Source organism: Lissotriton helveticus, chromosome 6, assembly GCF_964261635.1.
Source record: "Lissotriton helveticus chromosome 6, aLisHel1.1, whole genome shotgun sequence".
NCBI classification, from domain to species: Eukaryota; Metazoa; Chordata; class Amphibia; order Caudata; family Salamandridae; genus Lissotriton; species Lissotriton helveticus.
This window is the reverse complement of record NC_136067.1, coordinates 61,437,245-61,464,547: the sequence shown is the minus strand read 5'-3', so window position 1 is coordinate 61,464,547 and position 27,303 is coordinate 61,437,245.

Below are 27,303 nucleotides of genomic sequence, written 5' to 3'. Positions count from 1 at the left end.
GCATCGACGTACCGTGCTCCCTAAAGAGCTTTGGGGAATATATTGGGAAGCAGCGAGGAACAATGTATAGTGAAAATGTAAGACAATGGCATGTCCTCTGCAACCTTGCGTGACGGCAATTATGCATTCTGAACAACGCTGTCGGACCCTTGGTTGTCGGCTTAAAAGCTGTGTAACTATGTTAAACAAACTGAGATGATGCTTTTACTGCTACCGGCCCAATGGGTTGTAGGCGTCAGGCTGTGTCATGCTGGCTATTACCAATAAAGGTCTTACAAATTGAAAAAAAATAAAATAAAATATCCTGTTAATCTGGCACTCGTAAGGTGCTGGGTCTTAGTTCTTTTCAAAAGAATATCCACAGCATGCGGTACCATGACTGTGAGATCCGTATTCAGGACTATTCTCTCTGATTGTCAGATGGCCATCGCTACTGCAGCAGTGGCCCTCAGGCAACTCGGGAGGGATCGAGCAACAATATCCAAGACTGATGAAAAGAAAGCACAGGGTCTCTGCTTTCCACCAAAACACTGTGTTAACACTGAAAGTGAGCAACCGTCCACCTCGTGCACATAAAGTGAAAAAGGCTTCCGGTAATCTGGAGTACCTAAGACAGGTGCAGAACAAAGAGCAGACTTTAAAGAATCAAAGGCTTCTTGACATTCATCCATCCAGGGTAAGGGTTCATGCACATCTTTGGTTGTCAGATACAACAAGGGTTTAGAGAGGAGTGAATAGTTAGGAATCCACTGGCGACAGTAAGAGGTTATGCCAAGAAAAGCACGAACATCACGTTGAGTACGAGGAACAGACATGTTAGTAATTACAGATATTCGCTCTGGGGTCAATCGCCTCCCTGCTTTCGACAGTAAGTGGCCAAGGTAGGTCACTTCCTGTCGACAATACTGAAATTTAGAAAGGGACACTTTATTCCCTTCGTGTGCCAAATGATTCAGCAATTTAACGGTGGCCTCCTTACACCCTTCTTCCGTATCGGAGGCCACTAGGATATCATCCACATACTGGATGATTGAGTTTCCTGGGGGCAGAATTAATTCATCAAGAACATTCTTTAAAGCTTGGCTATAAATACTAGGACTCTCTGTATAGCCTTGAGGTGGACGTGTAAATCTAAAGCTTCGGCCAGCTAATGAGAATTCGAAGACATGTCTGCTATCAGGATGAATTGGAATGCTAAAGAACGCGTTCTTCAAATCTATTATTGAAAAATACTGAGCCGTAGGGGGAATCATTGTTAAAATTGCAGTAATGTCAGGCACCACTGGATATTGCGGGACTACAATTTTGTTCACCTCTCTAAGGTCAATCACAAAACAATATGTATCTTTATAATCCGGGGCACCATCAATTGGGATTTTCTTCAAGATCGGCAAAATCCGACTGTTACAGACATTGGCAGATGTCTCTTCTACCACCCCCCTTTTAATGAGATCTCGAATAATGAGCAACAAGGCTTGTTCACCTTCTGGTGAAATTTTATACTGGGGAATGCGAGGCAGCTGGGCATTATGTTTCAAGGTTATTGACACGGGAGCTATTCTTAACAGACCAACATCAGTGTCTCCCATGGCCCATAGTGTAGAAGGGACAGTAGAGAATTCAGTTTTTAGCAAAATACTGAGTAGCATTTAAAGGGGGTTTTTGCATTGTTAAGTAAACACCATCAGGGGAACAGTACATTTGCGCATTTAACCTTTTCAGGATGTCCAGTCCCAAAAGATTTTCTCCACACTTGGAGGTCAAAAGAAAAGGTGATTGTATAGAAATGGGACCCACAGTGAAAGGCAGAGGCTTAGATACGGGGCTCACCACAGGTATTCCAGAGAATCCCACTGAGACATTATTTTGGCCAGACAGAGCAGCCCCTTGGACCAACGTATGGGCAACCGAACTATTCATTGCCCCAGTATCCAATAGAAATGTTCCTGATGCTCCCAACAGTTCTCCTTTAACATAAGGTCCCTCTTGGTCGACTGGTACTGTAATGTGGCCCCCGCTCTGTCCTTGTAAAGAAGTCCGATACGCTTTCATCCTTCTTCTGCTTGCAAGCCGTTAATTTGTCCCAATCAACTTTCCTGGGAGGTAGGAGGGTTTGCATATAGGTAACAATTTTTGCTGGTACTGCCAATACCTCATCTCTAGGTTTTCCCCCAGGTTTGCGCTCCTTGTCCCATGCTTTCAATTGGTCCCATGTCCCTCCTAATTCGGGGGCATGGTCTGTATCATGTATTTGTCTCCAAATGTCTACCGGGATCAAAAGACCAAAAAACAGCTCGATATCAGGGATTGTCATGATAGCAGAATTGGCGGCCTCAGTCAGTTTTTTATAGTAGGTCATGGGATTTTTACGAGGATCAGGGAGCTGAGCTGTTAAAGTGAGGACCTCACTTCGTTTCCAAGGGGTATAAACCCATTGTTCCTGAAGCCTAGCATCCACACGAGCCCTAGTTACCAAATTATTGGCATCTTTTATTTCTGGTAATTCAGGATAAAAGAGGGGGTGCACCTCTCTCATAGGGTGCTGTGCTCCCCAATCGGCACACTTTCGGTGCATTCGTTCACGATAATGTACTAGAGTTTCGACATTCTGATACACCTCATCAGCCTGTAATTGGAATTTATGAGCTCGATCTCTGATATCACGCAGTTTCTGAGGAGGAAATCCTTCCTCGAAACACTGTTCCCATAGTGAAATCAATCGAATCGCCATGTTCTCCAAAGCCAGTTGCTGTGCAACCGGTTCAAAATCTTTCATGGTACTCCAAATGTCTTCCAACGTGTAAATGGCATTTCGCATCCACTGGGATGCCTGAATCACTATAGCCTTTCTTTCTTCCGTACCCAATAGAGACCTCGTATATACTCGCTGATCGCTTATATCAGACCTGAGGCGCTTGGGTGTGGTATCCAGGCAAGCCGTATGTCGGGGATCTATGGCGGTCTGAATTGGAGGGGAGAGAAATACGGGGTGCAAAGGGGAAGGAACGGCCGCGACCGGCTGTAAGGATATCAAGGGTGAGGTAGTCTGTCTGAGAGTGGGAGGGGGAAGTAACGCACTCCGTACTGACCCGTCAGCAGGGGCTGTGGCAACCGTTCCCACCGGCGCTCTAACAGCCGATGTTGCTCCAGATTGGTCCGCCCGTACCAAAGGTACGGCGGGGTATAAACCCTGAGGGGCATAAGGAGGGGGTGGTCTGGCTTCTAATAAATCCTCTAATTCGTCTCCAGTATCAGGTCGGGCTACATAACTTTTGTCCGTTTCTAAACGGAACTGCCTATCCATTTGTACAATGCTTTCCTCCACCTTTGCTTTATCATAAGCTGCAGCTTTCTGCGTAACTGTCTGTCCTGATTTAAGCTTTCCTAATTTCTCTTCCCTTATCCGTCGTCGTTTTGCCTCTTTCAACCACAGGTTCAAAGAGTCAAACATTGACTGGCGGCTTTTCTTCATAAATAGCTTATTCTGGATGTAATTGATCTTTTTTAATGACCCCGTTTGAGGCCGTTGCAAATCAGAATTGTCTTTGGTATATTTATGCCAGAGCGTGTTAAATGAAATCGGTGGGAGACCGTGTTTCACATACATATCGAAACTGGGGCGGCCTTCGGGAGGGGCAGGCTGTCTTTCTTCCAACCTTGCACTCCGCCGACAGCAGCACCCAAAACATATTTTACTAAAACAAGGCATTTCAATGATATTTACTCAATTCTACTTGCATACTCCAAAAACCATTCACAATCGGACGCGTCCTTCTCACCACTCACACTCTCATATTCTTCCACAATAAAGTGCTGTAAAGTGTCGCAAGGCTGTTACTAGTTCTATGCAAATGACGTCGGGGAATCGATTCAAAAGAATTCCAGACCAACAAAATTCAACCATAAAAAGGAACAGTCACCAGACTGTTCTGAGATCACCTGATAGGCGAACCACGAACCCTCTTACAGGCCATCCCATGGTCCTGTTCTGGTTGGGCAGGGCATCTGGGCACGTAGCTCCAGAACCCTAGCTTACCCAGTTACTCCCAGGGCTTTCCCGCTAAGGCACCAGGTGTGGTCTCAAGTTTTCACCAAACAAGTCCGTGAGGTATCCACCCGCGCAGCCACTTCGTCGCAACGTCAGACCCCAGATTCCCTTGTGGTCCGGCTTCCCCGGCCACCTTCAAAAGCAGTTAACCGCTACCAAAGAAACACTTCTTTCAAGTATTTCGTATTCAATCCAATCAAAAATTTACTCACCTGGTGCACTCAGGTCGATTGCGAGTTCTCCACTGCCGACTCCTAAACAGACCGACAGTCTGTTTTCTCTCTCGGGTTAAGCCCGTAGGACTCCGGCGTAGGGTCTTCAGCAGCTGGGAGGGATACTGGGCTCTAGAGTGGAAATACTTGTTTTCGTACCACAAACGGGTGTCTCAAATCAGGATCCTCTTTCTGTCCACCCACTCGGCCAGAACTCCTCCCTGTCCCTCTTACTCCTGTTTACAGGAGGGGACGACCCTATCGCGGAGTCCCGGCGCAGTCGCCAACTGAAGGAATCAAATGATTATACTAATGGACTATACTCACCAATAGCCCATATATCTTATCCATAAATAATAAGTCAGTCGGCAATGGAGAAGGTTCAATCGTTTATTCCATAACACAAAACCCTGACAGGGGAGCCTCAGTCTGCACGACCCTCAGAGGTGCGCAGAGGAGACTGACTTCACACAAGTAGTACAAGCATATATACGTTTCACACATAGCACGATGTCACATTAGAAGGAAAGATACAGTTTGTCAAGGGGCCAACAGGAATACCCATATAAGGCACAATTGATTGCTAGTAGCTCGGCCTAATCTATTCCGGGGGCAGGTCAGTAAGGTGCCTCCCTTTCTATCTGAAGCTCGGGGAGGACAAGAGCCGGCTCAACTAGAATGTGCACATCCCACTAAAAGGACTTGTGTGACCTTGAGTTTCCCTGAGCTACAAACTAGCGAGTGGAGCAGACAGCTAAGTCTGCCATCATGGTTTCGTGCAGAAAGCCTAATCACGTGATTTCAGGGAAACAGTACTAGAGACAGAGAAACGAAAGATCATGGCTCCGGTCACACCAATAGGCTTTAACGAGCAGGGGGTGAATCGTTCCTACCTATAATAATACAATGTGAATAATGCAATGCTAACGTGCGGTTATAAGGTTATATTGTATATACTAGGCCAACAACATATATTTATCGCATTTATATCCCATCACCATGGTGAACCCAGTGAGAATCAAAGCATGTGGGGCTCCATCACATCTTGAAAGATTACCCCCAGGGTGGTCCAGGAGTTGATGCTTGCTCCCTAATGTATAACTTTAGGGTGGGAGGGAGTGCGTGGGTCCTCTACCCTGTGGATAGATTGCCCCCAGGGCCTCCATCTCCCTAGGAGGTGACACAATCAAGGGACCTGGGATACCAACCCTGGGCCCCAGCACCCAAAGAAGGATGGGTGGAGCGCCATTCTGCCCCCAAATGTCAATGGGCTCTCTCTGCCTCCCTGTGTCTGGATGGAGTGAGGCGACCAACTCAGGACACTGTACTCTGCCTGCGTGGAGCACTGGTACTGGTCTGCATGAAGGACTTTTACTAGTGGTAACTGACTCTGACTGCCCTGGGCCCTGCTAACCAAGCCCAGGGCCAGTGCTCTGGTTAAAAGGTATATGGTAATTAGGTGTAATTACAATTGGTACTGACAACCAACATGTAAGTCCGTAGCATATGGTAGGGCATGTAGGTTTAGAGGCCCAGCAGATTTAATGCACTTAAGTGTGCACTGCAGTGTTACCTTCTGTCATTTTAAAAGTCAGCCCTGCTATGCAAGCTGCTTTTAAATTGAAATTATATGCAAATTCGGATTTGGATTAAAAGGTACTTCCAAAGTAGGAACCTACCTTATTTTTCCAAATCGATCACCGATAAAGTCTACCCTAGGTGCCTCCAGAGTAGGGTGCCATGTAAAAGAAATGAGCAACATATTAGAAGAAGTTTTATATGTGCTGGTGAGTGAAAAACTACCACTTTTGTTTTTCCACATTGTAGCATTTTAGCTCCATAGATTAACATGGGAATGTTGTAATAAATTAGAACTATTGACAGGAGAAAGCTCAAATAACATTTTAAAGACTTAAAACATTGGTAATGATAAATCCAACAATGTACCACTATTGAATTTACCATAACTATTACAGAAAAGAAGCTTTAGGACTTTCTTTTCTATGAGCCGAAATCCAACCTTCTATCAGCCTCTCCTGATTGGCCAGCTCTTGAAAGGCCGAGCCAAATTGCTCTGATGAGGTGATAGTGGCCTGCACAGAGACAAAGGATATCTGGTGGGGGAAATCTGTGGCTGCAGAGAACAGGCAATTAAGGGGGATAGGTAAACAAACTGGTCTTCAAACAGAGCAGGACAGTAAGGATGCCAGCCAGGTCTACTATGTATTCCTATACCCCTCATCCAGATGGGAGCCCAAGAAATGAAATTTGTAAAAGGTGTAGAAGGGGAATGTTAGGCTTGCTTAGCCAGATCTTAACCCCAAGGCGAAAGTTTCTCCATCTTGAATTTTAAAGTACAATGCTTTGTGGGACAAGAATATGCCACAATTTGGAGGAAGCTGTCATACATTTGGATGGCACCCGGTACCCAGCTGATCAGGGGTGACCCCCACCCCCTGCCCGTCCCCGCTTGTCCCTCTAAAATACTGGATAAGTATGGGAGGGCTGCATAGCAATTAAGTTCCCCTGCCTGAAACTACAAGAAAAAGAAGGACTGCCCTGCTGGGACCCCGGCCTGCATCAAGAGGACTGCACTCTGAATGATTGCACCTGTTGCACAATATGGAACTACAGCCCTGAGGACTTTGCCTTGCTTCAAAAAGAGAAGGAATGGACACCCTGAAAGCAACAGGTTAAAAGAGCTCTACCTGCATTCTCTCCAGCAAGAAGAACCCAGCTGACCACCTTCAGCTGGATTTTAAAGAATTTGACCAGGTGCATTGTGGGAACTCTAGTCCCAACTTCCGAGGAGCAATTATGAGACTATGGAAGCTTGGATTTGTGTTTTGAACACTTTGAACCCTCAAGAGGAACTTCAGGAAGAAGTTCTAGACATATTTCTTAGCAACTTTTGGATACAGCTCCAAAAGCTGACGAACCATATGTTGGAGTTCAGGTTCAAGATGCTGAAAGCTCCGAAGCTCAAGACTTCCAGGAGTTGATGAGAGGCTCCAGCTGAACCAAGATGATGAAGCCACTGCAAATCTGGCCTGCTGGTGAGGCCGCAAATCCTCCAGAAAAGTTTGAAGGTAAAATTTTGACCGATGCCTGCAGCTTAGTGTGTCCGACCAGAGCTCCATCGCAGTCAGCCTCAAACTTTGACTTTGTCCCAGTCAAATGCAACCAGATGTCCCAATTTGGCACCGTTGTTTTTTAAGCACTAGAAAGGGTTTAGTCTTTAAAAGTTCATATCTCCGGTTCCTACATTAGATTTCTGTCGTTTTGGTGTCATTTTAAAGATAAAAATATTTCTCAAGTAAGTAAGTAAGCAATTCTTATTGCATGATTAATTAAAATCTTTGCAAAATCGTACATTTAAAATTAGGTCACATATACCAATACATTTGTTAAAAAGAGCTTCAATATACGTTACAGTAAGAACAGATGGTTATAAATTTTATCAGATTGACTGGGGTAAAAGCAGATAAAATAGAAACTCCTGATTTAACTATTGTAGTTATTGTCAATGTCCGTGATGCGGTGCCCTGCATTGTGCTCCATTTAGTATCTGGTTATGGTTTCCAATTAGAACTGCGGTTTCAGAGTTGCAGCTTTTGCCATTTGAAATCAGATCTCTGTGCATGCTCTGTTATATTACGGTTAGATTTGACATAGCTTTTGCAATATTAACAAATTTCACCAATCTGCATGCTAGTTTGATGTCACTTCCTTCAAAGCATGCTTTTAGTGCTTGCCTGCGGGTTCGGATCCCTCTCATGTTCCAGGCTGGTTTTAGTAGTAGCTTGCGCACTTTGTCTAAGCCTCTGCAGCTGCACAATAAATAGAGGATATCGTTTTTAAATTTGTCGCAGGTTTTGCAAATTGGGGCTGTGTCTGACCTTTGCCAAGAAGGAAGGTGCTGGTTGACCGGTAAAACACCCATCCTCAGTTTCAGGTATGATTCCTTCACAATCTTTGAGAATCCTGTTCCCAGATAGGTTTGCGGTGCGGCCCTTGTGTAAATCTGAATGACAAACCACCCGTGTGCTCTTTTGGATAGGGTGGATTTGTCTTCTTCCAAAGACAATAACTTTACTGTTTTATTTACTAATTCTTTAAAAGTTTTCCGTGGGCCATTGATCTCTCTCAGCTCCTGTAGTGCTAAATAGTTTATTGCCGAGTGTAGATACATCGCAGCTGAATTGTCTTTCTTTTTGTTTAACTCTTTCCATAAATACGAGTTCATAGAACCATTCTCTGCTCCCTTGATTTTGTACCAGCACTTTGCATAAGCTCCCTTCCGTGCTACTTGCTGATTTGCAGGCCGAATTCTAGTCTTAGCTGGGCTGGAGAAATATATTGGGGGAGGTTAAAAATTAGACTAATTGATTTCGACACTGCTTTATCCAGAACTGCTTCTTCTCTGCCTCTCATGCATTCGCTTCCGTAGGTGATGGTAGGAAGTCATTTTGCTCGAAAGACTTCTAGAAGGGGCGATAGATCGGGGCCTGTTATTTTGTGCTTAATTGTTTTTAGTGCTACTGCCAGTGCAGTCCCTCTTGTTCTAATAGTCGATTTGTGTTGTTCAAATGAACCCTTTCTGTCAAAAGTGATACCTAGGTCGTTGTACTCATCGACCACCTCCATCAGTCTTCCCTGAAGTTCCCAACGACGATGCCCTTGTTTCCTTTGATTTATGATCATCACGTTTGACTTCTCCAGGTTTATCATTATCCCATTTCTGTCTGAAAAGTTGCTTGTAGTATTTATAAGGTGCTGGAGGCCAACTGGGGCTCGACTGATCAGTATTAAATTGTCTGCATACAGCAGGTTTGATATTGTTAAGCCTCCTAGATTTGGGGCATGGTGGACGCAGTTGTCAAGCTCTGCTGACAGATCAGACAGGAAGAGGTTGAACAGTGTCGAGGCAAGAACGCATCCCTGCTTCAGCCCCTTGGTGGTTGTTATTTTCCTCGACAGGATGTTACCAGTTCCTAGTTTAATTTGTACCTAAGTGTCTGATTGAAGCGAAACTAGTTGGTTTAAAAGTTGCGGGCGGTTTTCCAGCCTGATAGCTTAGACCAAAGTTTGCCCCTTTTGATACTGTCAAAAGCAGACGTATAGTCAATTAAACAGACAAATAGTGGCTTCTTGATTTTTGCTGAGGCGTCAATTAATAAAGAAAGAGCAAGAATGTTAGTTGCTGTCCCTGTACTTCTTTGAAAGCCTGTTTGGTTAATAGGAATTAATCCTCTCGTTGATGCCCATTCTGTGAGTTCTTCCAGTAATAGACTTGCGAAATATTTTGCGTCTATGTCAATTAGGGCTATTAGCCTGTAATTCTTTGCTTGGCTTTTACTGCCTTTTTTGAAAATGGGAGAAATAATAGATCCTTTCCAGGTGTTTGGGATTCTCCCCCCGTCCAGGATGTTTTCAAAGAGGGGACGAAGTTGTTCGGCCCAGTACTCTGGGGCTTGTTTCTATAGACTATGAGGAATTCCCTCTTTCTTGCCCTTAGAGATTCGATTTTTGATCTGTTTAATTGTAAGTAGCATAAGGTTTTCTTCTCCTAAGTTCTCTCATGATTCAAGGTCGTAATTGATGGCAGTAATGCCTTGGGTAATTTTCTCTGTGTTTTTGTTAAAATGATGCTGCAGATACTTGACCCAATATTCTTCGGATATCTGCGAGTTTATGTCATAAGCCCTTGCGTTGTCTAAGTTGTTCACTGGGCCCCAGAATCTCGCGCTGTTGTTAGATTTGATGTCGTATAGCAGTTTGGCCCATGTCTTCTCTGTAGATTCATGCCTTATTTGCCAAGCAATTTTGATCTTTCTGCACTTTAGCTTCCTTAGTTCAACCTGTAAACTGATATCAGGGCCTCTCTGATGCAATTTGCTAACTGCTCTGTTGATTTCCCTTTTTATTTGCCTCAGGTCGTGGGCTTGGTTTGTTAGAGGGTTCCTACTTTGTTCGCTCTTGTCTCTTCTGGGCAGATTTTGATGATTCTCAGTTCCGCTTATGGTTACTCCTGTGTTTAGTTTAGCATTAGCTGAGCTGAGGCTTTCCAAGAAGTTCTCCCAGGCCTTGATGTTGTCTCCTTTGTTTGTTCTATTTTCTTCCCAGCAATTTTTTGCCATCTCCTCGAATTTTTTCAGGTCCTTTATTTTGTACAGTAATCTCTTTTGGTTTGGGTTTGAGGATACTGTTATGTCCTGATTTTCCTTTGAGAAGGTTTGCGCCGTACCCTGAAACCTCCAGTTGGAGCTCTTTTGGAAAATGATCGCTATTGTCCATTATTCCAATTTTAAACCTGCTTACTAGGTTCAGAATTGAGAGAGATATGAAGCTATAGTCAATTGCTGAGCTTGCCACCGTGTTATGGTATGTTGCTGCTTGTGGGCAATCAGCCGGATGTCTGCCGTTTAAAGCTATCAGCCCCAGACTGGTTAGTTCCGTAAGAAGGGATTTAGATACCTTAGTTTGGTTACCCCACTTACTTTCGTCCAGCGGTGAGAGCCCCCATTCTAGTAGTTGTTCTTCGACTGAGTTGTCATTACCGCCTTTCCTGGAGAGGGACATGTTGAAGTCTCCTGAGATGATATAATGTGGTGTCGTTACTACTATCATAATCCTCGTCAGTTCTGACACTAGGGATTTTGCACCTATTTTTTTCTCTCTGGGGTAAATTTAGGTATTCACCAATACTACTTGTCCTTTAATTATCTTAGGTCCTGCTATATCAATCTGAATTGCATTGATCCCATTGTTAGATGTGTATTTCATGGTCAGTTTTTTAGTTGAGCTTACTGTTTTTATTGAGGCATACGTGGTTAAACCACCTTTCTGACGTCCAAACTTCGAGCTTCTGCTAGCTGGTAGGTGATATGACTTGTAACCTTGAAGGTGGAGAGGTTCTGCCACCCAAGTTTCTTGAAGTAGGATTAGCTCGTACTGTTGAAAGTATGTTAGCAGTTCTGTAAGCGTGATCTTAGACTCTAGTCCGTTTATATTCCAGGAGCAGATTTTTAGTTGCGGAGTATCTTCTCCTTGCTTAATAGTCTGTCATTGGTCAGGGCGCCTGTTATTGATGGTTTTTGCCAGCCAGGACCAGTCCTCTGGTATTATATTCTCATTATTTCCTCGAATGCGTGGGCTAGTGATGTCCCTAGCTTCTACTGTGGAGCTCCGAGCCCCTTTCAGCACTGATTTTGTGGATCAACCGGTCTTAATTCTTTTGAAGGGGTCATAGTTATGTTCTTTGTCCTTTTGAAGTAGTGGTTCAGGGTAGCCAACATTATACTGTGGTTTTATGCGGATCCCCATGCTTCTAGTTGGCATTTTTCTTTTAGAATCTTCTCCACTGTTTTCCCCGTCGTCCAAGTGGTTTTTGAAATTTCTTGTTGCACAAATTCTACAGAATCCAGATCTTGAGTGACGACGCCAGCTAGATTGTTAATAGAGGTTAGCAGTCTTAGAATGTTGCCTCTGTTTAGGATGTCACCTTGGCCTTTAGATTTAAACTCTGGGATGAATAAAATATTTTTGTTTCTTTCCGCCCTATGATTTCTTGAAGTGTTTCAGTTCTTGGCTGTGTTTCCCGCTCCTGTGGGCATCTTAGTGGATGGGGGGTCAATGTCGGCCTCGTTTCCGTATTCCCGTAAAAAAACGGGGTTAACCTCGTCTGCCTCCCATTTTGCAGCTATTTCCGCTGTAGGATCCTGCGTTGCTGTTTTTGCTTTTGCATTTTTCGTCTTTTCCGTGCCCCATCTAACTTGGGCAGTTGGGGGTTTTATTGTTTGAATTGTGTTGTCTGTCCTGACTTTTTTCCCCACTTCCGATTTGTGGTTAATACTCGGTGCTTCGTCATCTTTTACTTTACCCTGTGCAATTGTCAAAAGATGTTCAGTTTGTTTGGACTCTCTTTCCATTAGGGTCACTTGGCTTTTACATAGGGGTGATCTTATTTTATCTTCAGGACCCTCTTGTGAAGGATCGTTGGATGTAGTTATTTTCCCTAGTTGAGACGGAGATTCTATAGCTCTTCTATGTTCTGGCGATCCCTTTGGTTGTTTGCCCATCGGATGGAAGAAGGTCTGAATGTAGGTTGTTTTGTTCTTCCCTTTTCTTCTCATTTTGCATCGTCGTTTCGAAGATTGTATTTTGAGTAGCTGTGTGTCGTCGTCTTTAGGCTTACTTGAAGACTCAATGGGGCTGCGCATGTTCTGCTCGTCTTTTCTGTGCTTTCCATTGAGTTCTTTTTGATTCAAACCCACACATTTCAACTCCTCAGGACTTCCTTGTTGCTTTGGTATTGTTTGTGGCGTTTCTACACTTGCTTTTTCTTGTCCTTGCTTCTCGTTTTCTCCTTCTACGGGCAATGCATTTGTGTGCTTACTTCCCTTAATAGCTTTGGGGTAGATCAATAACTCTTTGGGCAGATTGTTGTTAGGTTCATTCCCTGGAATACTGCCCTCTCCTCTTTCTTCTCTTTTCGGATCGTCTTTTTGAATTCCATTGTTGTTTTTGGTATTATTTGATTCCTTTATTTCAATTAAGAGATCTTGCATTTTTGTTGGCAACGTGGCAATTTTGTCAACTATTGAGAAACATGCACAACTTGGGGGGTTTATTGTTATTTCGGATTGAACTCTCTTGATCAAGTTGTTCAGTTCCAAGAGTTTATTGTTTATGCTTGCAACGTTTGTTGCTAGGCAGTTGAGAAGCGCTAGCTGGATATCCATCTTATCCGAGTGATATTCCATAGCTTTTGTGGATAATTGCATAGTATTTAGTAGGGACTCCCAGAACTTGTTCTGTTCTGTTGGTGTTTCCTCTATGTTCTGTTTTGTGGCGGACTCCTCAGTAAGGAGTGGTTTGTCTCTTATTTCCGGGATGTATGTATTGACCAGTTTTTCCCATTCTTCCGTTGTGAGGGAAGATTTTTTGTTACAATGATTACTGTAGGTCTTCTCGTGATTATTTGGAATTTCCTCCCGGTCACTGTTGGAACGCATTGGCGTTGAGATTAATGGATTTCCTTCTGAACTTTGGCCTGAGGGTGTGGTGCTCACTAAGTCTAATTCCGGGTTCTGAAGGTCTTGGGGGTGCTGTGGGCTGGACTCCAGTCTTGTGTAGGCGGGGGACAATTCCTCAATACTTTTTTCATCAACCTTGTCTTCCTCGAAGTCTTTTAGTAATTCTGCTAACGTGTTATTAGCCATTTTATGGTCCAAGGGTATATTGGAGCAGGGTGATGTTTTGAAAATTCCAGGATGTTGTGGCTCTATTTCTTTCTTTGCTTGGGGAACCGTCCTGATTGCGATCAAAGGTTCTAAAGGAACTCTCAATGTCTCTGGGGGCCCACTAAAAAGTGGGGTACCCCAAGATTGCCTAGGTTCCCTTGTTTCCTCATTCTCTCCTTCAATACTGTTGCTAGATGGGTCTTCATTGAGGGCAAGGCTGTAGTTGCTGTATTCCCCATCCTTAAGTTTGCGTTCGCCAACACCTCTGATAACTCTGCTACCTTGGACACCTTCGACGTTAGTTGCTGCTATGTGCAGGCTCTGCTGTCCCTGTCGTCTCTCGATGGGATCTTCCTGGGTGTCTTCCTGGGTCAGCTTGGGTGGTGGGCTTTTTAGGGTTATTCTTAAGACAGGGGTTGTTCTTAAGACTGTACTTGTCCTTGTCCTTTCGGTTGTTTGCGCTGATGGTTTTTAAGGACTTAGGGGAGAGGGGAGTCCCCGCTATATTTCATTAGCGTGATTTATTAGAGCACCGGCATCTTTGACGAAGAAGAACTTAGAATAAATTTTGGGTTGATAACCGGATTTGTGTGCTTTCTCCGGTGGTGGAGAGCCACTGTTTAGTTTTATCAACATTGGTGCATGATCTAAGACTGCGCCTACTGCTGCTGAGTGCTCCGCATTGCTGGGTGGTGCGTTGCCTGGTTGGTTAGCAGGTACTTTGAGGGCCTTGTTCTTCTTTTTCCGGTTGCAGATTACGCTGGTGATGCTCCGCCGTTCCTTACCTGATTGCATTCTGACAGACTGAGCGGGCTACCTGTCTGTGCGTTTTTTTTTCCAACCAATATTTTCCGACGCTCTCTTGCTGCCCGGCTTAAGTCGACTTGACCTCGTTGACCGCGAATTAAAATTGAAGTTGGAGAACAAAAAGAATTGCTTAGATGGCTGGGGTTAAAATGCTTGGCACTGATTTGTGAATGCGCTGAGTTGTAAATGCGCTGGCTCAGGGACTGGCACAGGGGCTTAAGAGCTCTGAGGATCTAATGAACAGTGCTGGGCAGTGTGGGTCTGCTGCAATGGGCATACAAGTTCGCAGGCTTGGGCTTTCGGTCTCTCAATTTCGGTTTTAAAAATGATGTCGATTGTCTTAATCAAGCTGAGAAGGGGCAGGAGTAGGAGAGAGGAACAATGAGAAAGATAGAAAAATAGAACTGTTGCCTGGTTTACCTCTTAAGTCCTATAACGCCCCCCGCTTCTATAGCTGCACAGCTTGTAGCTTATATATTAGTTGTTGGTTTGGTTGCTAGTTGTTAAATGGCCCTTATGTCTTTTATGGCTCCTTACAGCTCCTTGTGCCCCCTAGCACTGAATGTCACACGACGTGAAAACTAAGTAAAAATGTTGATAAGGGCGATGGTCCGATCCTGATCCTGGCCCCCTGCTTTCTGCTCCTCCTTATTAGGAGCTAGCTGTTACCGTGGCTGCAGCGGTCTCTACTTTTCTGCCTCTCAGTGTCTGCTACCCACTGTTTCTGCTCCCTGCATGGTGCTGCCCCGAAGTTAGCATGTTCTGCAGCTCCAGCTGCAGGAACAACAGGAGCAACAAAAAGGCAAGTAGGTGGGCAGTTAGGCAGCATTGCCTCTGTGTGAGTCTGTAGCTGCTTTGTGAGGCTCTATGGGGCGTTGGTGAGGCCGGGGGGTGTCCGGGGGCAATGGGAGCTGAATTACCCCAGGCCCAGCTGGTTCCACTACGCTCCGTCGCTCCTCGCAGTCGCAGCCTCCCGCAGCCTCCCGCGATCTCCCCCAGTTTACCAAGAGCGGGGCGTCACGTCGAAGTGCCTCTGCCTCTCTCCTTCGGCTTTCTCTCTGCTTTCCGCGCCCTCCGCGGCACCCCCACAACAGCGGTGGGGGAGTAGTAGTAATGGTAGCAGAGGAGACGCCGCTTTTCCCAACTTTGCTGGCTTCGCTCTGCTCCGCGTCGACTCTGCTGCTGCTGCCGACCGGCTGGATGGCTCCGCTCCGCTTTGCTCCGCTCTGCTCTGTGGCAAGACTGCAAAGCCCGGACTGGAATCGGAATCACTGCCTCGGAATTCGGATGTTTCTTATTTTTATAAATTGGTTTTGAATTTTCATTGTGTCTTACTTATTAATGCTTTGGTGTTTTTTAAATGCTTTACATATGTGTGTCCCACGTTAAACCTACCTGCTCAATGCCAGGTACCAAGGGTTGAGCAAGAGAATCATTTATTGAGAACTTGTCTGGGCCTTATATTGTGTTGGTGGCCTTATTGCTAGTGGTAGGTGCATACTTACGCCGCCTTGTAATACGCCTTCCAACATCTTCTTTCTGTTTCTTACTCATTGTCTTCTTTTTCCTGTAAAGACCTGTTCATTCCTTTCCCAGTTTCTTCCCAGAACTCTTTTTTCTTTATTTATTTATACGTTACCTCTTTCATATGCCCAACTCTTATCGTTCTCCTTTTCCTGTGTGTTCTCCCTTTTTATTTTCAACAACATATTAAATGAACTAATTGGCAAATATCTTTGAATTAATATGACATTTTTGTAAGCAATGATCGAATAAGCTGAGTATTATTAATTGTTGAATAAAATCAAATCAAACTTTTACCCATTTTGTAAATTAGTTAAATCAGAAGAACAAATAGGGCAGTATGTTTCTGGTCAAACTGTCCTAAGAATAATCTATCTGGGACAAATATCATGTGAGCTTTGAGATGCTCTTGATTTTTTCTTGGGAGGTTGCTGGACATTGAAGATTTTCAAGGTAGTGAAGGGAAGAAGTGGCAGAAACTACGATTCCTCCAAAGTATTCTAACCCCCTAACTTGTTCTTTTCCAACCTGAGCCACAGCTTCAGAGCACAGATTTATTATTGGCAAGAGCCTCTATTTCCTATTAAGCTGGTCATAGCAGATCTTCTTAATCCTGGCTGCAGCACTGCATACTACGTCATAGGAGTTCTCCTGTTGTTTGCTGCTAATCACCTAATGGATGTACATCTCTGATTCTACTGGGTTAGCGCAGTACTACCTTGTGTCTATGAGGAAATCCAGACCTCCTGTGGACACCTGTTTCTTCTGTTGAATGGGATTTCCTGTGCCTAGCAGGCTCAGGTTCACACTTATTAGGCCATAAATCCATTCGTATGTGATACTCAACATTCCTCCTGAGCTTTCAATTGCCTCGTTACAATAAGAGTAAAGATTTCGAGTCAGCCAAACTGATTTTCATCAAAGTTTTCTTTCTTCAGAGTTACCCATTTATAACATTAGGTTATTAGGTTAATCAGATTAGCAATATCCAAATTGGAGAATCATTGAAAGGCAAAATATCTTCCTTGGGAAATGGAACAGTAGAATTTGAAGTTGAGTATGACCTCATGAGACTAAGCAAAGCATCCTTGATCAGGCTCCTCAAATTAGTTTGTTCTCAGCTGCACATCTTCTCAACAGTAGTACTAAGATTGTGACCACTGGGCAGATTTATGCACTCCACTAATAAGGTCCAAACAAGGTTCAGAAAGATACAGAGTCATCCATTCTTCTACTGTTCCATAATCTCCTTGCCACCAAACAATTGACTTAAAAACGCATTATTTATTTTTGCCAATGTCTGCAAGAATACTCACTGCTTTCTCAAAAGAACACAGGTGTCACTCCTCTGAAATATAATAAATTAAACTATCATCCTAATAAGCCAAGACATTTTGCTCTCCATCAAGAATTCTGTACCTCCATTTTTGGAAAACAAATGTGGTCGATGCTAGCCTGACTGACATGTGTAGGGTGTGTTAAATGCTGTCAAAGAATGGGATTCTTCACTAAATTGTATTTGATGGTAGGTAGCCTCAGATTAAGAGTGGTAAAAACTTTCCAGTGCCAATTTGTGCCAACATCTTGTGTATTTTTGTGGGAGAGAATCAGTTCATCCAAATGTGTCTCTGAAGAGATCTAAGGTCGACAGAATGCCTCAACTTCCCCAAATTCTTTTTCACCACCACTATTGTGAAAATCCACAAAGAGGACTCAGTAGGCTCTATGACTTTCTCATCAAACAGTAGGTCTACATGATCTTCTAGTTAACTCCTGACACTTAGTGGCAAGTAAGCATGGGCGTAAAATCCGCTCCGCTCGCGGATTTTTCGGATTTTCGGCAAATTCGCAATCCGCGAACTCTCGCAAATTTGTCGAAAATCCGTGAATTCGCTCGCGGCGGATTTTTTGCTTGGTGATACAATATTGCGGCGCGCGGCGTGGTGCACGGCGTTCACTTTCCGTCATTCAGCGTTTGCCGAGTTGTTTTTCTCGATCATATTTTGCGAGTGCTGCGCCATTTTGGATCTTGCTGCGGGATCCCGCGGGAGTTTGGCGCCCGCGAATACGTAATCGCGGCTTGCCACCTTGCACAGCACGCCTCGCGAGAGTTCGCAATTGCGAACACGTAGTAGCGGGGGAAAGGAACAATCTCGCACTCGCGAAATAGAGATTTAGCAATTCTGCACAAGAAATCCACCAGCAAACAGGATAAACCTTCAGAAAATGATGATTTTTATCAGAATCACTCCTCAGGTTGACATTTGCATGGCCTTTTTTTTTGCAAGGAGTCCATTTTTGGGGGGGGGGGGAGGAAGGAAGTGCCCCACAGTCTCCAACTTCCTGTTCCTTTCCAGCAGGCTCCTCCCAGTGCTTTCTTCATGTGCTGGTCACTTTCATTTGGACCTTGACCTGGAAGGATTACTTTTTGTGGGTGCTGCTGGATATTTGGATTTGAGGCCTTTTTGACTTTCTTTGGATCACTTTTGGATTAGAAATCAACTTTCACAAGTAAGTTTGTTTGGGGCATTACAGTTGCTGCAACTACAATTTTGGAACTTTTTCAGAACATTAAATAAAATATATTGTGGGTAGCCACAGTATCCAGTAGGACCAGTGTTGGTTATGGGTGCATGATACAACTGTTTTGTTGAATTTAAACACCATTGAGGCCATGGATGGGCTGGGATTGTACTGATTTTTGTTGTTTTTGTCGTTTTTTTGGTGCTGCTGGTGGGGCCCTTTGCCCAGGGGTGGTGAGTGTTGCATGGGCCTAGTCTTTCTGTGGGGTGTCTTCTTGAATGTAAACACCATTGAGGCCATGGATGGGCTGGGATTGTGCTGATTTTTGTGTTTTTGTCGATTTTTTTGGGGCTGCTGGTGTGGCCTTTTGCCCAGGGGTAGTGGTGCTTGAACTGAGTGTGCCTGTGGTGTGGTCTCACTCTCTTTAATGTAAACATCCTGGATGGCATTGGATTGTGGTGATTTTTGGGTGTTTTTCTGTTTTTTTGGGGTGTACTGTTGATGTGGACTGGCCATGTGGGTGGTGGTGGTGGCCATCTTGAGTGCTGGCTGGTACAGGCAACATGTGCTTGGGGTGCAAGGGGCCATTTTGAAGAGAGGCAGTGTCTGAGGCCTGCACTTATTTTGCCTACTTTTCATCCATTATCCCCAGGGGTAGTGAGTGTTGCATGGGCCTAGTCTTTCTGTGGGGTGTCTTCTTGAATTTAAACACCATTGAGGGCATGGATGGGCTAGGATTGTGCTGAATTTTGTGGTTTTTGTCGTTTTTTGGGGCTGCTGGTGGGGCCCTTTGCCCAGGGGTGGTGAGTGTTGCATGGGCCCAGTCTTTCTGTGGGGTGTCCTCTTGAATTTAAACACCATTGAGGCCATGGATGGGCTGGGATTGTGCTGTTTTTTGTGTTTTTTGTCGTTTTTTTGGGGCTGCTGGTGTAGCCTTTTGCCCAGGGGTAGTGGTGCATGGACTGAGTGTGCCTGTGGGGTCTCACTCTCTTTAATGTAAACATCCTGGATGGCATTGGATTGTGGTGATTTTTGGGTGTTATTCAGTTTTTTTGGGGTGTACTGTTGATGTGGACTGGCCATGTGGGTGGTGGTGGTGGCCATCTTGAGTGCTGGCTGGTACAGGAAACATGTGCTTGGGGTGCAAGGGGCCATTTTGAAGAGAGGCAGTGTCTGAGGCCTGCACTTATTTAGCCTACTTTTCATCCATTATCCCCAGGGGTAGTGAGTGTTGCATGGGCCTAGTCTTTCTCTGGGGTGTCTTCTTGAATTTAAACACCATTGAGGGCATGGATGGGCTAGGATTGTGCTGAATTTTGTGGTTTTTGTCGTTTTTTGGGGCTGCTGGTGGGGCCCTTTGCCCAGTGGTGGTGAGTGTTGCATGGGCCTAGTCTTTCTGTGGGGTGTCCTCTTGAATTTAAACACCATTGAGGGCCATGGATGGGCTGGTATTGTGCTGTTTTTTTGTGTTTTTTGTCGTTTTTTTGGGGCTGCTGGTGTGGCCTTTTGCCCAGGGCTAGTGGTGCATGGACTGAGTGTGCCTGTGGGGTCTCACTCTCTTTAATGTAAACATCCTGGATGGCATTGGATTGTGGTGATTTTTGGGTGTTTTTCTGTTTTTTTGGGGTGTACTGTTGATGTGGACTGGCCATGTGGGTGGTGGTGGTGGCCATCTTGAGTGCTGGATGGTACAGGCAACATGTGCTTGGGGTGCAAGGGGCCATTTTGAAGAGAGGCAGTGTCTGAGGCCTGCACTTATTTAGCCTACTTTTCATCCATTATCCCCAGGGGTAGTTAGTGTTGCATGGGCCTAGTCTTTCTGTGGGGTGTCTTCTTGAATTTAAACACCATTGAGGGCATGGATGGGCTAGGATTGTGCTGAATTTTGTGGTTTTTGTCATTTTTTGGGGCTGCTGGTGGGGCCCTTTGCCCAGGGGTGGTGAGTGTTGCATGGGCCTAGTCTTTCTGTGGGGTGTCTTCTTGAATTTAAACACCATTGAGGCCATGGATGGGCTGGTATTGTGCTGTTTTTGTCATTTTATGGGGCTGCTGGTGTGGCCTTTTGCCCAGGGGTAGTGGTTCATGGACTGAGTGTGCCTGTGGGGTCTCACTCTCTTTAATGTAAACATCCTGGATGGCATTGGATTGTGGTGATTTTTGGGTGTTTTTCTGTTTTTTTGGGGTGTACTGTTGATGTGGACTGGCCATGTGGGTGGTGGTGGTGGCCATCTTGAGTGCTGGCTGGTACAGGCAACATGTGCTTGGGGTGCAAGGGGCCATTTTGAAGAGAGGCAGTGTCTGAGGCCTGCACTTATTTTGCCTACTTTTCATCCATTATCCCCAGGGGTAGTGAGTGTTGCATGGGCCTAGTCTTTCTGTGGGGTGTCTTCTTGAATTTAAACACCATTGAGGGCATGGATGGGCTAGGATTGTGCTGAATTTTGTGGTTTTTGTCGTTTTTTGGGGCTGCTGGTGGGGCCCTTTGCCCAGGGGTGGTGAGTGTTGCATGGGCCCAGTCTTTCTGTGGGGTGTCCTCTTGAATTTAAACACAATTGAGACCATGGATGGGCTGGGATTGTGCTGTTTTTTGTCGTTTTTTGGGGCTGCTGGTGTGGCCTTTTGCCCAGGGGTAGTGGTGCATGGACTGAGTGTGCCTGTGGGGTCTCACTCTCTTTAATGTAAACATCCTGGATGGCATTGGATTGTGGTGATTTTGGGGTGTTTTTCTGTTTTTTTGGGGTGTACTGTTGATGTGGACTGGCCATGTGGGTGGTGGTGGTGGCCATCTTGAGTGCTGGCTGGTACAGGCAACATGTGCTTGGGGTGCAAGGGGCCATTTTGAAGAGAGGCAGTGTCTGAGGCCTGCACTTATTTAGCCTACTTTTCATCCATCATCTCCAGGGGTAGTGAGTGTTGCATGGGCCTAGTCTTTCTGTGTGGTGTCTTGAATGTAAACATCATGGATGGCATGGGATTGTGCTTATTTTTCTGAGTTTTTCCATTTTTTGGGGTGTATAACTGAACTGATGTTCCTCTGTCTTTCATTGCTTTTAGGTGCACAAGACTCTAGAGAACCACCAGTGCCAGGAAGAAGTCCTGCAGCGGTGTGTGTGTGCAGCATAACGTCACGCGACGTCACGTCTGGACACGGACAACTCTGCAACTCGTGCAACTGCTGCCTGCTGTTCTGAAGAAGATGGCCCCAAAAAAAGTTACCCGTAGCTCCTCTAGCAAGAAAGTTGCCAGTAAGGAGCAGAAGAAGCAAGTTACCAAGGAGACTGGTGTGCCGGCCGCCCCTTTTTTTGGGAGTAAAAAAAAAAGTATGCCTGCAGCAGCAGCGGGATCTGCTGGGGACCAAGCTGGCAGCAGCACCCCCGCTCCATTGGGCTCAGTGCCACCACCACCACCACGCCAACTTAAGTCCAAGCCCTTCAGTGCTGCAGAGGCACTTAGTCTAGTTGTTCAATCACCATCGACCAGTGATGTTGGCTCATCGCAAGAAAGTAGCAGCAATGTCCCTCAATCAACACAGGTTGTTGTAACTCATCTGACGAGTGTTGAACAACCACAGCCGCAACAAAAACCACATGTGCAAGTACAAGCCCAAGTACATGTGGAAGGAGAGGCAGCGCAAGGAGATGCACAAGCAGAGGTGCATGGAGGGTCACAAGTGCCCACAATAGTTGTTCCTCCCGAAGTAGGGGCACATCAGGAAATCGACAATCAAGGCGAGGTATCATTTGAGGAAGACACTCCTCCTGATGATCATTCATTGTCTTCCCCACCCCTAGCAAGGAAGAGATCAAGGGTGGTGTCTACATCTTCTTCAAGCACACCTCCTTCTGATGATACGGATCAAAATTGGGAACCAGCACCACTGACGTCTGAGAGTGAGGCACACCATGATCTGACAAAGGTAGTTAAGCGTAAAAGGAAGCTCGTCCAAAGTCTCAGAGTTATGGAGTGTGATGATGAGGCTCAGCAAGAAGTGGCGGATACTGCTGCTGATGAAGACTCTGACAACGACGACCCAGTCATCATGAAGGTCACTGCAGCCCCAGCGGGCATGCAGCAAACAGACATTTTGACCCTAGCCCGAAAAGCTGCTGAGCGTGATGATGATGATGTTGTCGACGAGGAGGCAGTGGAAACACCACCACAATCATTGGAGTTAAGTAGTACACCAACTCGTACCGCTTACATATTTCTTTCTGGCAAGAAGGGACCTCCATCCACCTCGACCTTAATTAGTGGCGGTGAAAGTGCACAACGTACAAAAGTTGGGCAATCCAGATCCTCCACTTCATCCGGCATTCGCAGCATGACCACCACCAGTATCGCCGCCTCCTCCGGCCCCCACAGACACTTCAAGTCCCCAGTTTGGGACTTCTTTACTGTTTGCCCAAAAAGGGAAAAGTTCGCCATTTGTACCATTTGTAAGCTTGCAGTTAGTCGTGGTAAGTTAGGTACCAACTATGGTACCGGAGGCCAGAGAGGTCATCTTGAGAGACAGCACACTGTCCAATGGTTTGCGCACATAAAGGCGATCAAGGAAGCCCGAATTTGAAGTCAAGAAAACGTTGATGTTGCATCTGATGATGACGAGGAGGAAGAAGACGTGTCAAACACTTCACGTACACCCAGTACCCCTGTCAGCAGCACACCCCATGTGAGGCACACTAAGAGTGTTGGAGCGAGTGAGACACCAACGCGCAAAAGTTCACCAGCGAGCATAATTGGGTCAACGAAGTCATTATCATCCCGTAAATGCTTGGTCCAGGGCAACATTAGAACCATGTTTTCTTCAGACGCGCCATATGAACGCAACCACCCACTGACGCGTCTGTATAACACTAAGCTGGCTAAAATGCTAGCTGTGGACCTTCTCCCTTTTTCTTTTGTAGAAGCGGTAGGTTTTCTAGAATTAGTGGCAACGCTCTGCCCTAAATGGAAGGTTCCTAGCCGGTTCTATTTTGCCAGAGTTGCGGTTCCAGCACTACATGAAGATGTGCTGGAGGCGATTGGGGCAGCTTTGCAGAAGAGTGCTGTTCACACAATACATCTGACAACAGACATGTGGACCAGTGGCGCAGGCGCTGATTACATGTGCATCACTGCACACTGGGTCTCTTTTTCAGGTGTTAAAGCAAAGCTAAACGCAGGTGTTGACCCGGACCAAGTTTATAAAAGCTGCTCGGAAACATGCAACACTAGCCATGTTTGGCTTGGAGAAAAGTCACACATCACAAATCATTTTGGATGAGTTTAAGAAAAAGGTCTTTCACTGGCTGTCCCCAAAAAAACGCCAGATTGGTTATGTTTCCACGGATAATGGCGCCAATGTAGTTAAGGCCATGGCGCTGGGTGACTATTTCAGAGTGCCGTGTTTGGCGCACTGTATCAACCTGGTAGTTCAAAAATTCTTGAGTGATAAAGACAGTCCAGCGTGCGAGGTAATGACCACCTGCCGCAAAATGTGCAACCATTTCAGCAATTCTTTTAAGGCCCGGAAGCATCTGAGGAGCCTGCTACTTGAACGTTGAATGCCAGTGAAAGCACTCATCCAGGAGGTGGCAACACGTTGGAACTCAACCTTCTACATGCTTGAGCGTCTGTATGAGCAGTATACGGTACTCGATCACTATTTCTTAAAAGAGGGTACAGCTCAGAAGGACCTGCGGATGGGTGCGGCGCAATGGGACATAGTTAAAAGCCTGACAGACATGCTTCGTCCTTTTGAGTTCTTCACGCGTGCAGTCAGCCAGGAGGACTGTAATTTGGGAAAAGCTATCCCATTGTTGTGCATGCTGGAGCACCAACTGGAGGCGGTGTCTTCTGAGTTAGAAAAAGATGAAAAAAACAAAGACCCTTTTCTTTTGTCGGAGAAATTATTAGAGCGCCTACGTGGTGATGAACGTCTTAAAAAGATCAACTCAGAACAGCATTACATTTGTGCTACTATTCTGGATCCACGCTACAAAAAGGCGCTGGCAGGCCAAGCATTCTTTCCTTTTGCTGATGAAGATGTTCAAAAGTACAAACGTTGGCTAGCCTGGTCAGCCAAGAGGTTTGAAAAAGAACGGCAGGATATTGAAGGAGAAGGCAGTACATCAGCATCAGCATCAGCAGGCCATCCCCAGTCAAAAGAATCCACTTCTGCACCTGTGGCTGTGGCACAAGTGACCTCTCAGCCGTTAAAGACACCGGCAACCGGATCATCTGCACCACACACAAGAGTAACAGTGGCTGCTGAAGAGGATTGGCTAACTTTGCTTGGGTATGGTTCTCGAAAAAAGGTCACAGGCACAGCAAAAAGTAAGCAAAGTGGAGGAACCATTGAGGACCTTGAGTCGATGGTGCAGGACTATCTGAATGACTCAACAGAGGTCTTTCTTAATGATGAGCCATTGCAGTATTGGCATGGGAAAAACAATTGTGGCCACAGCTCTCCAACCTGGCTATAAACTATTTGTCTTGCCCACTCGCAAGTGTGTCTTCTGAACGTGTTTTCAGTGCTGCTGGTGGCATTGTAACTCCCAAACGGAGCCGCCTCTCGCCCAAAAATGTGGAGAGGCTAACAATGATCAAGATGAATCAGCACCTCATACCACCAGATTACAAAGTACGAGAAAGCACGCCGCATGAAGACGAGGAGAACGGCAACGTAGATGAGGGGATTTGTTCTCTGTTCGGTGACGCTGACCTCATCCTGCCTGAATTCGCAGAGTATGATGACGAAATCTTCTTCTTATTCCCTGACACCGAGCCCTGAAAATGAGACAATGAATCAATAACTTTCTTTTTCGTCCTTATTCACTTTTATTCCTGTGTGTCTGTCTTTCTTTGTTTTGCACAGTTAATTTAATTCAAACTTTAATCACCTAATCCCAAAAACAAGCCCATCAGCAGAACTGTCTTCACTTGTTTGCTTATTGATTTGAAGGTGCCGCAGTCTACATTCCTCAGGTTCACAAGTTCAGAAGAACATGCTCCTCTATCCTCGTCCTCCTATTTCCCTCAAAGCAGAGGGCTGGATTACGCCCAATGAAGAAAGACTCAGCACTTGTGGGGGTGTTCTACTTCTTTGCGGGTGAGTTGACGGCTCTGGGCCCATTGTTGTGAAGCTCTAATAACGGATAAAAGTGTTTTGGACCAAATATGAGGCGGAAATTTCTTGCCGTTTTTGCTGACTTGCTTGCCTTTGAGGTGCTCTTTGGCGGGGTTCCGGGTGTTTGTGGGTGAGTTTTGGGGTCTGGGAGCACTGCTGCGACAGTCTAATCTTGATTGCATTTGCTTTTCAGGAAATCCGTGGTTGAAAACAGGAGTTATGATGATGACCTAGCTGCACACCGCGTTTGGACCGAAGGCCGAGAGATATTGTAAGTATGAGATTTTGCTTTTTGGCTGTTTGGGGGTGTTGTCGCGTGCTTTTTTGCGGGTGGGTTGGCGGGTCTCTTGGGGCATTCCTGGGTAGGTCTAATACCGGATAGAAGTGGTTTGGACAAAATCCATAAGGAAAAGCCTTTTTTTTGCTATTTCTTCTGACATCTTGCTCAATGTAGCGTTTTCGGGGGCCTGTTTGGGGGGCTTCCTGGTGTTTGTGGGTGGGTTGCGGGGTCTCTGTCGAAGCACTGCTGCGACAGTCTAATCTTGATTGCATTTGCTTTTCAGGAAATCCGTGGTGGAAAACAGGAGTTATGATGATGACCTAGCTGCACAGCGCGTTTGGACCGAAGGCCGAGAGATATTGTAAGTATGAGATTTTGCTTTTTGGCTGTTTGGGGGTGTTGTCGCATGCTTTTTTGCGGGTGGGTTGGCGGGTCTCTTGGGGCATTCCTGGGAAGGTCTAATACCGGATAGAAGTGGTTTGGACAAAATCCATAAGGAAAAGCCTTTTGGCACTTTTTGTAACTTAGCGTTCGTTAGGGTTAGCCCTAGCAGCAGGATTGCATGTGTTTCGGGGTGTTCTAGATTTTTGCAACTGAGTTTTGGGGTCTTAGAGCACTCTTGGAGCGATGCTGGCTATGGATACTTTTGCTTGCTTGCAAGTGGTTTGAATACAATCCACGGTGGGTAAGGGTGTATTTGGGCCTACTTTTACTTTCAAAGTACGTTTTGTCACCATTTTTCTGCTAGGCCTCGTTTTTTGAGATCTGATTGGGGGTCTTCTACATTTTTGCGACTGGCTTTAGTAAGGGTCTTGGTGGAAGCATTGCTGGGAAGGTCTAATTTTGTTCTAAAACACAGTTTACAGTACACCTAGCTTGAGGAGAAAGATCCGCTAAATTAATTTGGCCATACTTATTTATCCTTAAAAAGGTGACTCAGACAGATTACGCAATTTCAAAAATATTGTACTGTCTAATAGGAAAATCAAAGTGTGACTTTTTGCACCACACAGCGTACATACCTTATATTTATTTATCAGTGGTATTGTAATAGCACTTCCTGTTTTCCGTTCAATAATTACAGGCCGGGTTTCAGTCAACATCCGCCAGGCAGGCAGTGGACAGGGTGTCTTCTGCCAGTGGTCACTGGTCACCAACATTGATGGACGAAGCGTCAGCTGGAATGGAGGAGTGCCGCTAATAAGAGGAATTGTTTGCTGCATGCAACTTACTTACCAAATTCAACAGGACAACTCCAACAACATACAGAATACAGATACAGTATCCATTGTTTTCTTCTATGAGTGTGACTGCATGTGGTTAGCTTTAGTTTGTACCCAAAGATTTCTTTATCTTCAATTATTGTTTGTCCATGCTGTGCTTTTTTTTTCTTCTCTCAACAAAACCTACCCAAAAAGAAACCCCCATTCCCATCCATTTTCCAAACCCTAACCCTCTTCCCCCGGGCTGTGTGGTTTTGCTTGATGTCTGACTAAATGACATCAATAATTCCACACACTTGCTGGGGAGGATAAGGTCATAGCAACAGGCTGGTG